Here is a 12,989-nt window from a genome sequence, read left to right as displayed (position 1 = left end):
CCCTTGGGGGTGGCGATGGATATGTCGGGTTCCAAGGAGGGGTTGGTCCAGGTTTCCGTGAGGAAGGCTATGTCAGGTGAGTGTGATGTGATGAGGTCCCAGAGTTCTATGGCATGTTTGTGAAGGGAGCGGGTGTTGAGGAGCAGGCAGTTGAGGTGGTTGTGGTGGGTGGTGTTGGTGTGGTGCATGGGGGTGTTGTTGTGGGGTGTGTTCTGGTTGTGTGGTGGTGTGCTGCGGGGCTGGTTGGTGGGGTTGGGGGCAGAGCAGGTGTGTGTTTCGTTGGGGGTGTTGTGTGTGTTGTCGGGGGTGGCTATGGTTGGTGTGTGTTGTGAGGGATGAGGAGCAGGAGAAATTACAGGTGAGGCAAGTGAAGGGACCATGAGTGTGTGTGGGGTTGGAAAGGGTGCAGGTGGGGCGAGGGTCTGGGTTGAGTGAGTGGAGGGTGAGGGGGGAGTAGGTTTGTCTGAGAGGGCCAGGATGAATGGCGCTGGGCGCAGTCTTGGCGCGAATGGGTGCAGACGGGCTTGCCTTTGGCACGCCTTCAGCGCACCAGCGGCGCGCCCGCTGCACATCCGCGCAGCAGCTGCCATAAATGGGGGGGTGGGAGGGATTGCCAGCTGGGAGGAGGGAGGGCTGGACGAATGGGAAGGCTGGGGGGGTGGGGACGCATGGGATGCTGCGGCAGGGGAATTTGCAGAGTGAAAAAGGAAAAGAGGGTGAGGAGGAGGGGGAGGCGGGAGGGGCCGCAAGGGACGCAGCGGCAGGGGAATTTGGAGAGTGAAAAAGGAAAAGACGGTGAGGAGGAGGGGAGAGGCGGGAGGGGCCACAGGGGGCGCAGCGGCAGGGGAATTTGGAGAGTGAAAAAGGAAAAGACGGTGAGGAGGAGGGGGGAGGCGGGAGGGCCCGCAGGGGACGCAGCGGCAGGGGAATTTGGAGAGTGGAAAAGAAAAAAGACGGTGAGGAGGTGGTGCTGGGCACGGGGCGGGGAGCAACCTGCCTGCTAATGCAGGGTCAAGGGTTGATCCTCGTTACCGCGCAGCAGCTGCCATGAATGGGGGGGAGGGAGTGTCAGCTGGGAGGAGGGATGGCTGGACGAATGGGAAGGCTGGGGAGGTGGGGCCGCAGGGGAAGCAGCGGCAGGGGAATTTGGAGAGTGAAAAAGGGAAAGATGGTGAGGAGGAGGGGGAGGCAGGAGGGGCCGCAGGGGATGCAGCGGCAGGGGAATTTGGAGAGTGTAAAAGGAAAAAGACGGTGAGGAGGTGGCACTGGGTGGCAGGGCGGGGAATGACCTGCCTGCTAAAGCAGGGTCAAGGGTGGCTCCTCGTTACCGCACAGCAGCTGCCATAAATGGGGGGAGGGAGGGAGTGGCAGGTGGGAGGAGGGAGGGCTGGACAAATGGGAAGGTTGGGGGGATGGGGCCACAGGGGATGCAGCGGCAGGGGAATTTGGAGAGTGAAAAAGGAAAAGACGGTGAGGAGGGGGGGAGAGGCGGGAGGGGCCGCAGGGGACGCGGCGGCAGGAGAATTTGGAGAGTGAAAAAGGAAAAGACGGTGAGGAGGAGGGGGAGGTGGGAGGGGCCGCAGGGGACGCAGCGGCCGGGGAATTTGGAGAGTGAAAAAGGAAAAGACGGTGAAGAGGAGGGGGGAGGCGGGAGAGGCCGCAGGGGACGCAGCGGCAGGGGAATTTGGAGAGTGGGAAAGGAAAAAGACGGTGAGGAGGTGGTGCTGGGCGGTGGGGCGGGGAGCGACCTGCCTGCTAAAGCAGGGTCAAGGGTTGCTCAAAGGCACACAAAGCTTTAAGTGCAGAAAAATACCAACTTTCTAAAAGTGGCGTTTCTAAAATAGTAATATTAAATCAAACTTCGCCAGCAAAGAGGATTTATCATTACTAGTCCAATGAGATGAAACATAACATAGCTGCTCCTTCTCAATCAGGAATTACAAGTTACAAGTATAATATGGAATTCCCTCTCAATATCAACCTATGAGAGGCCTCACAGTAATGAAAAATTAATTTAGGTGTTTTTCACTACTAGGACAAGCAAAACTTTAAAGTACATGCCCTAACTTTTTCTTACATAGCATCCTGCCCTATGGGCTATCTGGGACCTACATTAAGGTGGCGTATGTGTAATGGAAGAGGAGTTTTAAGACTTGAGAAGGGCTTTGAATGCAAAGTCAGCATGGAGGTAAAACTGAACATACAGGTCCTGCAGTGGCAGGCCTGAGACATGTTTAAAGGGCTGCATGTGTGGGTGGCACATCCTACTACCATCTAATTTACAGGCCCTGGGCACAGACAGTACCCTTTAATAGGGACCTATAGATAAATTAAATATCCCAATTGTGAATGAACCAGTGTTATCATTATTTTGGGGGGGGGCACATGCACTTGAGCACTGGCCATCAGTGGTAAAGTGCTCAGAGACCTTAGGCCAACAAAAGGAATCAACAAAAAGAGGAGGTAAGCAGGCAAAATGTTTGGGGGAAGACCACACTAAGGCTGACAGGTCTAACAGTCACCCCTAAGGTAGGCCCTAAACAATCCAAAGGGCAGGGTGCAATGAGTTTAAAAGGGTTCACATGTACTTTTACATTTTGCATATCCTGGTGGTGGAAACGTCTTAAATACGTTTTTCACAACTGCAAGACATAGCTCTCTCGTAGGATAACCTTTGATTACCTTATTACATTTAATAAGTGATAACTGCAATTGGGAGCAGATAAAAATATTGAGTTTGGTATCGACTGTAATTTAAAACCCTCTTTAATGGTAAAGTTAGATTTTAAGTCACTATTCAGGAGATCCCACTTATAGAAAATTAGCATTTTCTTGTCCAAATATTTGATGCCTGAAGTCTGTATCCTGAGTCACATGACTAGGTGTAGCTTGCAGTTGGTCATTGTGTATTGCTCCTAGACAAACAAAGGGGTAATAGGTGTTTGTAGAATGGACCATCTCTGACTTGATGGGGCAGAGCTGTAATCTACCACACTTGCACATCACAACGCCTCTGCCTCAGGACACTCACAAAGAGTTTCACACTAGTCTGTTGTGTCCCCAGGCAAACTGGGGCCAGGGCAGTGAGATAGCCATTTTCAAGCACCTCTGGGGGTGGAACCCTCTAGAAACTGTTATTAACTCAAAGTTAGCACCAAGAATGAATAGTGAACCCTCCCACTCAACTTGTCAGTACACCTCTGGACCTGTGGAAGGATCAGAAAGTCGGCCCTGCTGTGAGTAGGACTATTACTCAGCTGCCCTTCTGGCTGAGAAGGAAGACTGTAATCTTTCATACCAGGCTGAAGTGATTCCAAGAGTGAGTTGACTGACCTCTTGCTCTGAGCTACAAGGACACAACAAGCACCAGAGGTCTCCATGCTTCTGCCCAGCTGACCTGCCATGTGGACCGGCAACTGTGACTGCAACTGGGACTGCCTGAACCCTGCTGGCCTCTGCTGAAGTGAGTTACTGATCCCAAAGAAGTGGCCCTAGGTCGTGGACCCGTCGTGTGACTTCAATTGAGCTCCCTCTTCCAGAAAACCCTTAGGTTTTGGCCTCTTCACAATTGCAAACCTGCCTGTTCGTATTGAGATCTTGCTACCCATGCTGACTGACTATGTAAAGTTTCAGTGATCCCGACTCTTCACGCTACAGCCACTGCCAGCAACTGCCAGCTATGACCGACAATATGAGATCTGTACTTCACAATACAGGATCGACAGCCTGCTGGGACCAACAACACAAATCTACAGCAATGACCATCTGTGACAGCAGACAGGGTCATTTTTCTACAGTGACAATGCACTGAACTTTCAAAGGTACTTATTTCAGCAGAACTAACCCAGTCCATGTATCTGGCCTGCACTCCATCACGGTCGAACTGAACTTTTGAGTGTGGCACGACCAGATAACTGCAAGTGACAATTTGTACGTTTAGGCTTGATTCTTACCTGAAATCTTAAAAACTGCATATCTGCTGTTCTACTGTATAAACACTTTACATATTACCTTTAAATTAACTCTTACTGCTTTTGTCTTAAGCTACCAAAGGGTTAAGCACAGGTTAATTTGAGGTTTGCTTGTGTTTCACCCTGACAAGTATTGCAATGCTGCTGGAGTAGGGTTTCACCCCTTCCCCCCCTCAACTACTAATCCAATTTCCTACAGTATATATAATATTACACTATAAAGGACTGACCAGCAGACCAGTCAAGTTTGCATTCTAGAACGTATGAGTAAATAAAAAGGTGCATGCATAACCATTTTGTTACAGGCAATAAAGATAAAGACACTCTCCCCTGAAGAGGTGCCCTGGTATAAGCTGGAAAAAAGATACCTCTGTTATGATGACTACATCAGCACATGACCATCTTCTTATTCAGGAATAAAAAGTGATATTCAGGATGCCCACATATAAAAAAAGATTGAATTATGAATTTGAATGGAATGCCATGACGTAGATGACGTGCACAAATATGCATCTAAACTAAATTTTAAATATCTCTTTAAGTATACTTGAGTAACCTGATAAGGATTTAAAAACAGATATAAAAAACTTCGAATATGTTAACAGGACTGGAAACCAAGCCTCTTCATAGGTGCATGATGGAATAAGATCCATCAGTTTCATATTTTCAGGCCAGCTTTTCTATAGAGACAGGAACTGGGAATGCAAATTCAGCTCTTCTATCAGTGCACACATTCTATGAACGCTGACGTTTCTACGGAAAGAGATAAAACAAATTCCTTTCTCCCGCACCTAGCCACTGCTTCAGGACAATGTGCCAGCAGGACCAGAATGGACTAAATGATTTACTATAAGTTTAAGCATTCTCCTTCGCAATTCAGTGTGTGAAAACACTCTCAAATAGAAGAAAAACTGACAAACTGAAAACAACAGTATTAGGTGGATGTACACAATACTCCCTCGTTTTCAGCATCCTTTTTTGCATCTATAACAACATATCTACATATTTAGGTCGTTCCCAGTCCTGTAAAACAGAAGTGCAATGCTAAAAGATTTAGATAATGTAGAATGCATTAGAGGACAAGAGCACACAGTGTATTATTCCTCCTAGGTAAGACAGAACACTCCCCCCTCCGACCGATGAGCAGCAGGGATGGAAAAAGGCAAAAGATACTTAAATGCCCTGATTTTTAACAAGTTGCTGCCCAAGGAAATGGAAAAATAAAATGTTTACTATAAGGTTGATAAATATAAATTGTGAAGTCAACACAGTTTTTGCCAGACTTGAAATGACGGTTATATTGGTGTTCCCAGGGGCATGCACCAAGATGATTGGACTGTTTCTTTTTCCCTAATTTCCACAGGTACTACAGGCCCAATCTGGATTACAGAGTGAGAGTAGTTCTTGGTGAATTTATTTGGTTAATATATATTTATGTTGTCCCCGATGATTGACAGAATAACAATCACCATAACGGTTTTTTTTTTGCTCTGAAGAATGCTATAGGCATTTGCAATATATGGTGTAGAAATAAGTTGGCATATTGGCATAATATGGGCTAATACACGTCCTTCCCTACCTTTTTAAGTAACGGTGGGGAGAGTCCAGAATAAAGTGGATTTTACCCATTTTACAGAACTTTAGTCAGTAGGATTAGTTGTTAGGTGAATCATAGTGAAAGGACCTTGCTTACGCTACATTAGGAAACAACTATGGGATGGCGAAGGCATGAACAGCAAGTGAGCTAGTCGGTTTTTCTACTAAAGCATTTTTCAACACTGACCACTCCAGTCATACTATTAGCTTTCCTGTTAATGTCTTTTCTCACACAACAGCAAACCCATGGCTGAAGCTCGCCTCCTAATGTGCTGGAGGGTTTGGACTCCTTTTAAGTGCAACTTTGTTGCTCCAGAAACCATCCATTATTGCCACAATATTTGAGAGGCAACTGAGGGATTTCTAAAGGATTTGGTAGGGAGAAAATAGTGATCTATATTGAGGTCATATCAGGGAGGTTATCATTGGTACTGGACCAATTTTCTAACTGGAGTGCTGGCCAGGGCCATCTGTTCACTAAAATTGCAGGGATTCCAAAAAGGCAGGTGTTCCTGAAGGAGCAAGTGCAGCAAATTAACAAAATATTTTAAGTGGGGAGTGTAACTTTGTGGGAGGAAAGAAGGTGCATGAGATGTTAGCTCGAGACATTTTTTTGTGAAGATGCAGTTCAACCATGTATTATGCTTGAATATTCTTAAATATATGGATAAACTGTGTCAATTTGAGTAAAAAGGACGTTTCGTAAGGAAGGCCAATAATCAATGAGCTTGGTTTTAGCCATGTGTGCACACAAGGTTTAAATAAATGTGTATTGGTTTGTTTCCTCACCCTAATTCAGAGGTCATCTAGGTGAGGTGTGCCCCCTGTGGCGTCTTTAACCGATCTCCTAGGAAATGGAGACAAACATTGTGGGCCACTCTGCAATGTGAGCCGTTGTTTAATGAGCCATCAGTACCATGCTTTGCCATTCATGCTGTGGCTGGGAGTAAGATAAGGACGAAAGTAAGTGGTGGGAAATAACCCTCAAAATTCCTCCCTCCTATTTCCGATTAACGATCATACTGTGTGTGGCTACTTTTAGACATTTACGGAGCCTGTTGTCAGTGTAATTTTGACAATCATATATTTGATTGCATTTTTAACAGAGATCGCCAAACATAATTTTAATGCTTGATTGTTAAATACTTTCTGAGCTAACAGTTTGAATAATTGTGAGAACATCTGGGGCGCGAAGGAGATGTTTTTTTTGCACACATTTTTTTGAAGACCATTTCCCTACTTCTCTACTTGCCTCCCACTATATTCAGCAATTAAAAGGCCCAAATAATTCCTATTTTTTAATATTTGTAAACATAAAAATGTAGCTCTGTTTACATTAGTGCATTTCATGTGCTTCATTCTTTCATCCTCCCTAGCACCCAAAGAGTGACAAACCTTTGCAACCAAACAGCATCTTTTTGAAGCCATATAATGTGTATCTAAACAGACATGACATGCAAATGCGCAGTGTTTGGCTAAAACGTTTTTCTCAGTGGTCTCCTTAATTGCCAAGGACCTTTTGTTACATTTGAAAGGTCTCATTATTCTCCATTGTCCTTTTGCCCTCCTCCAGGTATGGGATTGCCGCAGCACCTGCCGCTCCTCTAGCTCCTGCCTGGAGGCGATGGTGCTTTTTCGTTAGTTTCCCCTTTTCTGACTACCTGCATGAAGGTATATCTACTGTGCCAACAACAACACCAACCTGGAATGTCCCTGCCGATCCTCCTGCCAAATGTTGAGGTTATTATCTATACAGCTGTTTATATTTATACAACACGTACTTGTTCTGTAAATGTTTGACATGCATCACTGCATGTTGGTTTTGTTTAATAAAACGTTGAAAACGTCATCCGTGATTTGTGTCACATTTGAGGTAATAAAACAATAAACATAGGAGTTAGTTATTCCCTACAACAGCAATACCGGATATAATGTGTATAAAATATAAACTGCATAATGAGAAGAAAAAAACTACTTCACCTTGATTTCCTTTTTGTTTAAAGTCTACCTACATTTTTAAGACTGAAACTTTCTTTCTGCACATCTTAGTTAAACTTAGCTACATACACCATATGTATTACTTAAACCACATTCTATATGAAAGGCTATCTAGGGTGTGACATACCAGGAAAACCAATTTAGTATATCACATACTGGGCATTTTTCAGTGTAGCAGGCCACCACAAGTCTCGCACCAGGTGGCTCTCCACCACAGGTTGTCTTCCATTGGTCCTGGCCACTCTTTTCTTTCTATATTACCATTGTAAAATGCAGTTTGTGAGATGCACTATTTATCAAACACAAGCTTTACTCAGTATACTGTTGGCCAGCTGAGTAGTTTTGCTTGACACAAATCCTCAGACCAGTGATGTGTAGGTAGCCACCATTAACACCAAGTATTCTAGTGTGTGAAGTGCCAATACAAAAAACAGCTTATCATACATGTTGGTGTGGATCTGGATGCTGTTTAATATATGATGGGCTATAGTAGCTCTCCATACACTGAGCTGAGGGCACCATCTAGCATGTGGCAGTCCATCAGGAGCAATCTATACACCAAGCAACATAAGAGCTCCTTGCTTATAGCATTTGCTGTATCATGTGTTTTCACAAAAAAATGAAGGTTAGTTGGAATCTTAACAATCTTGAAAAGCACTGATTTATAACAACTACAGCTTGTAGCTTGAAGGCGTTCTTATTGAGAGAACTCCGGGCAGTCACCACCAATGTTAGACTGCTTTCGGAATGCTTTTAGCACCATTGTTAATGGTCCCTCTTTAGCTCTTGCAGTACTACTAAAGCATCAGAGTTTGTGGCAAGCCATACCTTGAGTTGGCTCTCTATAGCAAGTATGTAGTAGTCTCCACGCTCTGGGTGATGCCACTGAAAGCCTGGAGAGTCAGTGTATTTTCAGACCTAATCCACCCTTTTTTGTAGGCATATCCAAGGAATTACATGGATACCATGAGAAAAGGGAGGTAGAGTGCCAAACTGGGACATTCATATGTGACCATTGCAGAAATGGCAGCGCCAATACTTTGGGGCAGTTACAAAACAGATAGGGCAGTGGTGGGACAATAAACCCCTTTCTTTTATGACAACAGGATCACAGTCTAGAGGGAAGGGAGACTACCCAATCAGGACTTGACTGATAGGATCAAATGAAGAAACATTCCACAGGTTGCCGAGGCAAGGACTGATGTGAAGGGCTACTTTAGTCAAGAGAATAATATTATAAAACCTAATCAGGAGAAGGGACAACACAACAGTCTAGATGTGTGTCTGACTGCTGCCTTCACCTTCTCCTTATGAAACAATATCAAGACCCTAAAAGAGAGGCATCAGACTACCAATGTGATACATTGGAGTCTTTGCTCCTCATCAATGAGGTGCAGCTTCAGGTTTTTGGCACATTGAGCACAGGACCACTGTCTGGGCATACCTGTCACACAGAGGAAAGCAAACAAGTCACGAGTAAAATGCCTGCATTAATCCCAGCCACTGGTACTTACCTAGACTGCTCTGCTGTCCATAATTGTTTGCCCACCATCAGTCACATGGTGGTCAGACTTGGTCCTCCTCTAATAGGACTAGACCAGCCCAGGCTGCCATAGCAGCTGCCTTCTGAATGAGAACACAATTAATCCCAGACTGCTATTGGCCTACCTGGGGCTCCTTACAGAAGTGCAGCTTCAGCACTATGGCATCTGTGAGCTTGGGACTCACATCTTGTCATATCAATCTCATTTGAGGCATCGCTCTGAGGAAAACCAAAAAGTGATGGGTGGAATGCTTTGAATTGACCTTACCCACTGGTAATAACCCAGAGCTGCATTTCAGGCAATGATATTTTTTTTGCCCGCCATGCCACCTCGGACAGAAAATAATCATCTGCAAATCAACCAGGGCCTTCTGAAGTCATTATCAATTGGGATAACAGTAATAATATCAAAAACTTTTTTTCAATTGTGAAAATTATGTAAGTATTTTAATTATTCAGACCTGGTAAACACAGACATCCTACCGTAAAGTAACATACTTCCACAGTTAGAAATATCAAATATAAATACAACTATAATACCTTTTAAATAACTCATATACATTTTGTGAAATAAGATAACGATTAAATTACATTCTCCTAGAAATTTAATTGTGTTAATTATTTATGAGACTAAGAATATATTTATGGGAAACATCCTTTTTTACGACTTTTTTTTTACGAAAGTCGTGGTTAACGAAAGCGCAACAACGCTTTTTTTAACCACAACTCCGTTTTTTTGTGCCTTAACTACGTATGTTCTGAACAACGAACATGCGTGGTTAAGGTACAAAGAAGGGAGTTGGCGAAGGTAAGTGGTGCGTTTAGGTTTTGGGGAGTGGGTGGGGGGTCAGGGGGTTTTAGGTTTTGGGGTGGGGTTGGGGGGGTGGGGCGTTTTTGGTTTTGGGGATTGGGTGTGGGGTCAGGGGGTTTTAGGTTTTGGGATGGGGTTGGGGGGGTGGGGCGTTTTTGGTTTTGGGGAGTGGGTGGGGGATCAAGGGGTTTTAGGTTTTAGGGTGGGGGTGGGGGGGTGGGGCGTTTTTGGTTTTGGGGAGTGGGTGGGGGTCAGGGGGTTTTAGGTTTTGGGGTGGGGTTGGGGGGGTGGGGCGTTTTTGGTTTTGGGGAGTGGGTGGGGGGTCAGGGGGTTTTAGGTTTTGGGGTGGGGTTGAGGGGGTGGTGCAATTTTGGTTTTGGGGAGTGGGTGGGGGGTCAGGGGGTTTTAGGTTTTGGGGTGGGGTTGGGGGGTGGGGTGAGGGATGTAGGGTGAATGGTGCCTATTGCTAATGATTTTATCAGGAATGCCTTTACAACGAAATATCGTTGTTAAGGCATTCGTGGTAAAATCATTAGTAGTAGCAACGAGGTCGGTGTTCCGACCTCGTTGTTAAGGCAGTAGTTGTTTTTGAAGTCGTTGTTTCTTCGTACAATCTATATTTATAAGTTTGTTCATATGTTTTCAAAAATGCTTCACACCCTATGTAGTCTTGCTATTTCAAGGGCTTAGGTGAATTGGCCAAAGGTAAAATAAAATCAAACAGTAGCACAAATCAACAGTAAAATAGCAGGCACTAGAATACATGTAATATTTGGCATAACAAATTAACCTCCATATTTACTTTACGGGGTTCTCTGAAAGTTGATGAAGAGAGAGAGGAGGAGTGCCTTTAATTGTTGGACACTCTAGTATGGTCAAGTAATTTGTCATTCGTAGCACCCTTGTCAGTGATCTTACAATATGTGTTCTTTGTTCTTAGACTCTTACAAATAATGTGTGCTGCGCTCCCTCACTCAAAGCCAGTATCCTTTCTCCCACCTGGTGCCATCTTATGTTTTCTTCCTCAGTATGTGCCCTCTCCCATCATCTGCACTCTTCCTCCCACTTTGTACCGTCTTTAGTACTGTAAACTCCTTTAAAGTCAAGTGCACGTTACCACAACTATACATCCCTTCTCCTACTCTATTTATCAAGTGCCTTCTCACGGTGTGTAGCCCCTGATTCAAAGACCTGTTTCTCAAGAATTATAAAATTAGCCCTTCTTCTTACATGTTGTAGGTTTCATATCACATTATTACTCTCAAGTGGACACAGTTTAGGATCCAGAAGAATGGGGAGCCCATCTTGCTGTTGTGCTAGGCAAAGCTAGTATTCACTGTAAATTCTGTCATGCCATGGGAGAAGTGGAATAAGTCACAAGTCCACATATGTGACCTCACCCGCATTCAATCAAAAGGCCTCCCTGCTAGAATACCCACCCAAGAGTTTCAGCGCCTCAGTGGTCTCCTTTTAATCTCTCACACCTTTCAAATGTCCAGGCACTTACAGTGTTAAAGAAACCTTTCTTCCCTTAACAGTAAATTCAATGAGCATGCACATTAAAGTAAAACTAAAATTATTGCAAATATCTATACTTAATGAACCTAATTTCGTCATTCCTGGTGTGCCAAATCTTTCCATATGAAGAGTTTACCAGACATTGCAGACCAGTAAACCTCATACCATCGGAATTTCATCATATTAGATAGCTTTTTAGGTGAACCTAAATAAAAACTCAAAAGAGGCATTGTGGATATAAAATAAAAGTGATACACCACAAGAGGCAGAGGCCACACGTAATGCCAGGACGCAACAGCCTGAAATTAAGAACAATTTAGCTGAATTCACAGGAATGATAAAGAGGAAACCACTAGTCAAATGTTCCAGCACTTCTTGCACAAGTCATGCTGATACATAATCCTGGTAATTCTAACTCAAAGTAGTGATGAAATATATCTACAACAGCAGCTTTTGTGAGCGAGAAAAGGTTGATTTCTCTTGATGTAGATGAAAAGTGCTGTGTGACTATAAGTCTGAGTCTATTAGTGGTCGCGCTTTCTGAAGAGAGCTGATGGTATACTGATAATAATGAGCCATTTTCAACAAAGTGGATGGATGTAACTACCATTTTCACCGATTTCCACCGATTTCCACCAATTTCCACCAGTCTATCGGGTCATTTAGTGCTTGTTGAAGCAGAAGTATACTGACATAAATTGGGGAAAGCTCTGCTGAACACCGGCCTGCCGCCACCCATGAAAAGAAGGCAGACCTGCCGATTGTGCACCAGAGGTAGCTCCACCAGGTGGCCTTTCCGCACAGAAGGTTCACTTTTAGTGCTTTGAAACATCCACCCTGCAAAAAGCGACCATCCCAAAGCAGAAATAAACACGTCCATCATTGCATAGGATGTTAACTCCCTGAGTGTCAAAGCCATAATTTTATTGGTTCTGGAATGGAAGGCCAAGCTGGTCGCAGCTACAAGGTGGTAAGTGCTTAATTTGTAAAATAATGAGTGCCAGTTGCCAGAGAGCTGCTCACAAGCCAGCGGCCAGACCTTGTAAATTTCAGCGCACCAAATTCCAAGGCTGCATAGACCTGAGTCTACCTCAGGCCTCTTTAAAGCACTACCAGACACTCCCTAGCCTTAACTCACTCTCGCTCGCAAGATCCAGCTTGGTGACAGGTCTTCCATCTTTCTCTTCCTCCTTGTCCCTTTGTGTGTTTTGCTCTCAGGAAATGAAGGATGAGTAAAAATAATGCGGGTCCCCAAAAATGCGTGCCAGCTGTCATGAGTTCGGCATACATTTTTGCCAAGCGTGCTTATGCTTCGCCGGTAGAAGCACTTTCGGCAAAAGACATCCTTGCCAAAATTACATGGATCTCTAAATTCAGTGGGTTGTACTTTGCTAAAAGGACAGGTGTGAGACTATTGCAAGCCAGCAGATCTAATGGGTTACTACTCACCTGTAAATGAGGCTATAGATCTCATGTGTTTGGCATTTCCTTTTATGTTAATGGGCACTCACATAGTATTACAAACAAAGGCTCTCATTCTTCCCGGGCTGTG

General features: G+C 44.5%; 1 protein-coding gene across 2 annotated transcripts in view; it reads right to left on the bottom strand.

Annotated features, from left to right (window-relative positions):
- Window positions 1-12,989, bottom strand: part of LOC138284178 (aminopeptidase Ey-like) — a 534,815-nt gene that overhangs the window by 451,241 nt on the left and 70,585 nt on the right. The window lies entirely within an intron of this gene.

This window comes from Pleurodeles waltl, chromosome 3_1 (assembly GCF_031143425.1).
Source record: "Pleurodeles waltl isolate 20211129_DDA chromosome 3_1, aPleWal1.hap1.20221129, whole genome shotgun sequence".
Taxonomy (NCBI): domain Eukaryota; kingdom Metazoa; phylum Chordata; class Amphibia; order Caudata; family Salamandridae; genus Pleurodeles; species Pleurodeles waltl.
This window is presented reverse-complemented; position numbering and strand designations above follow the sequence as displayed.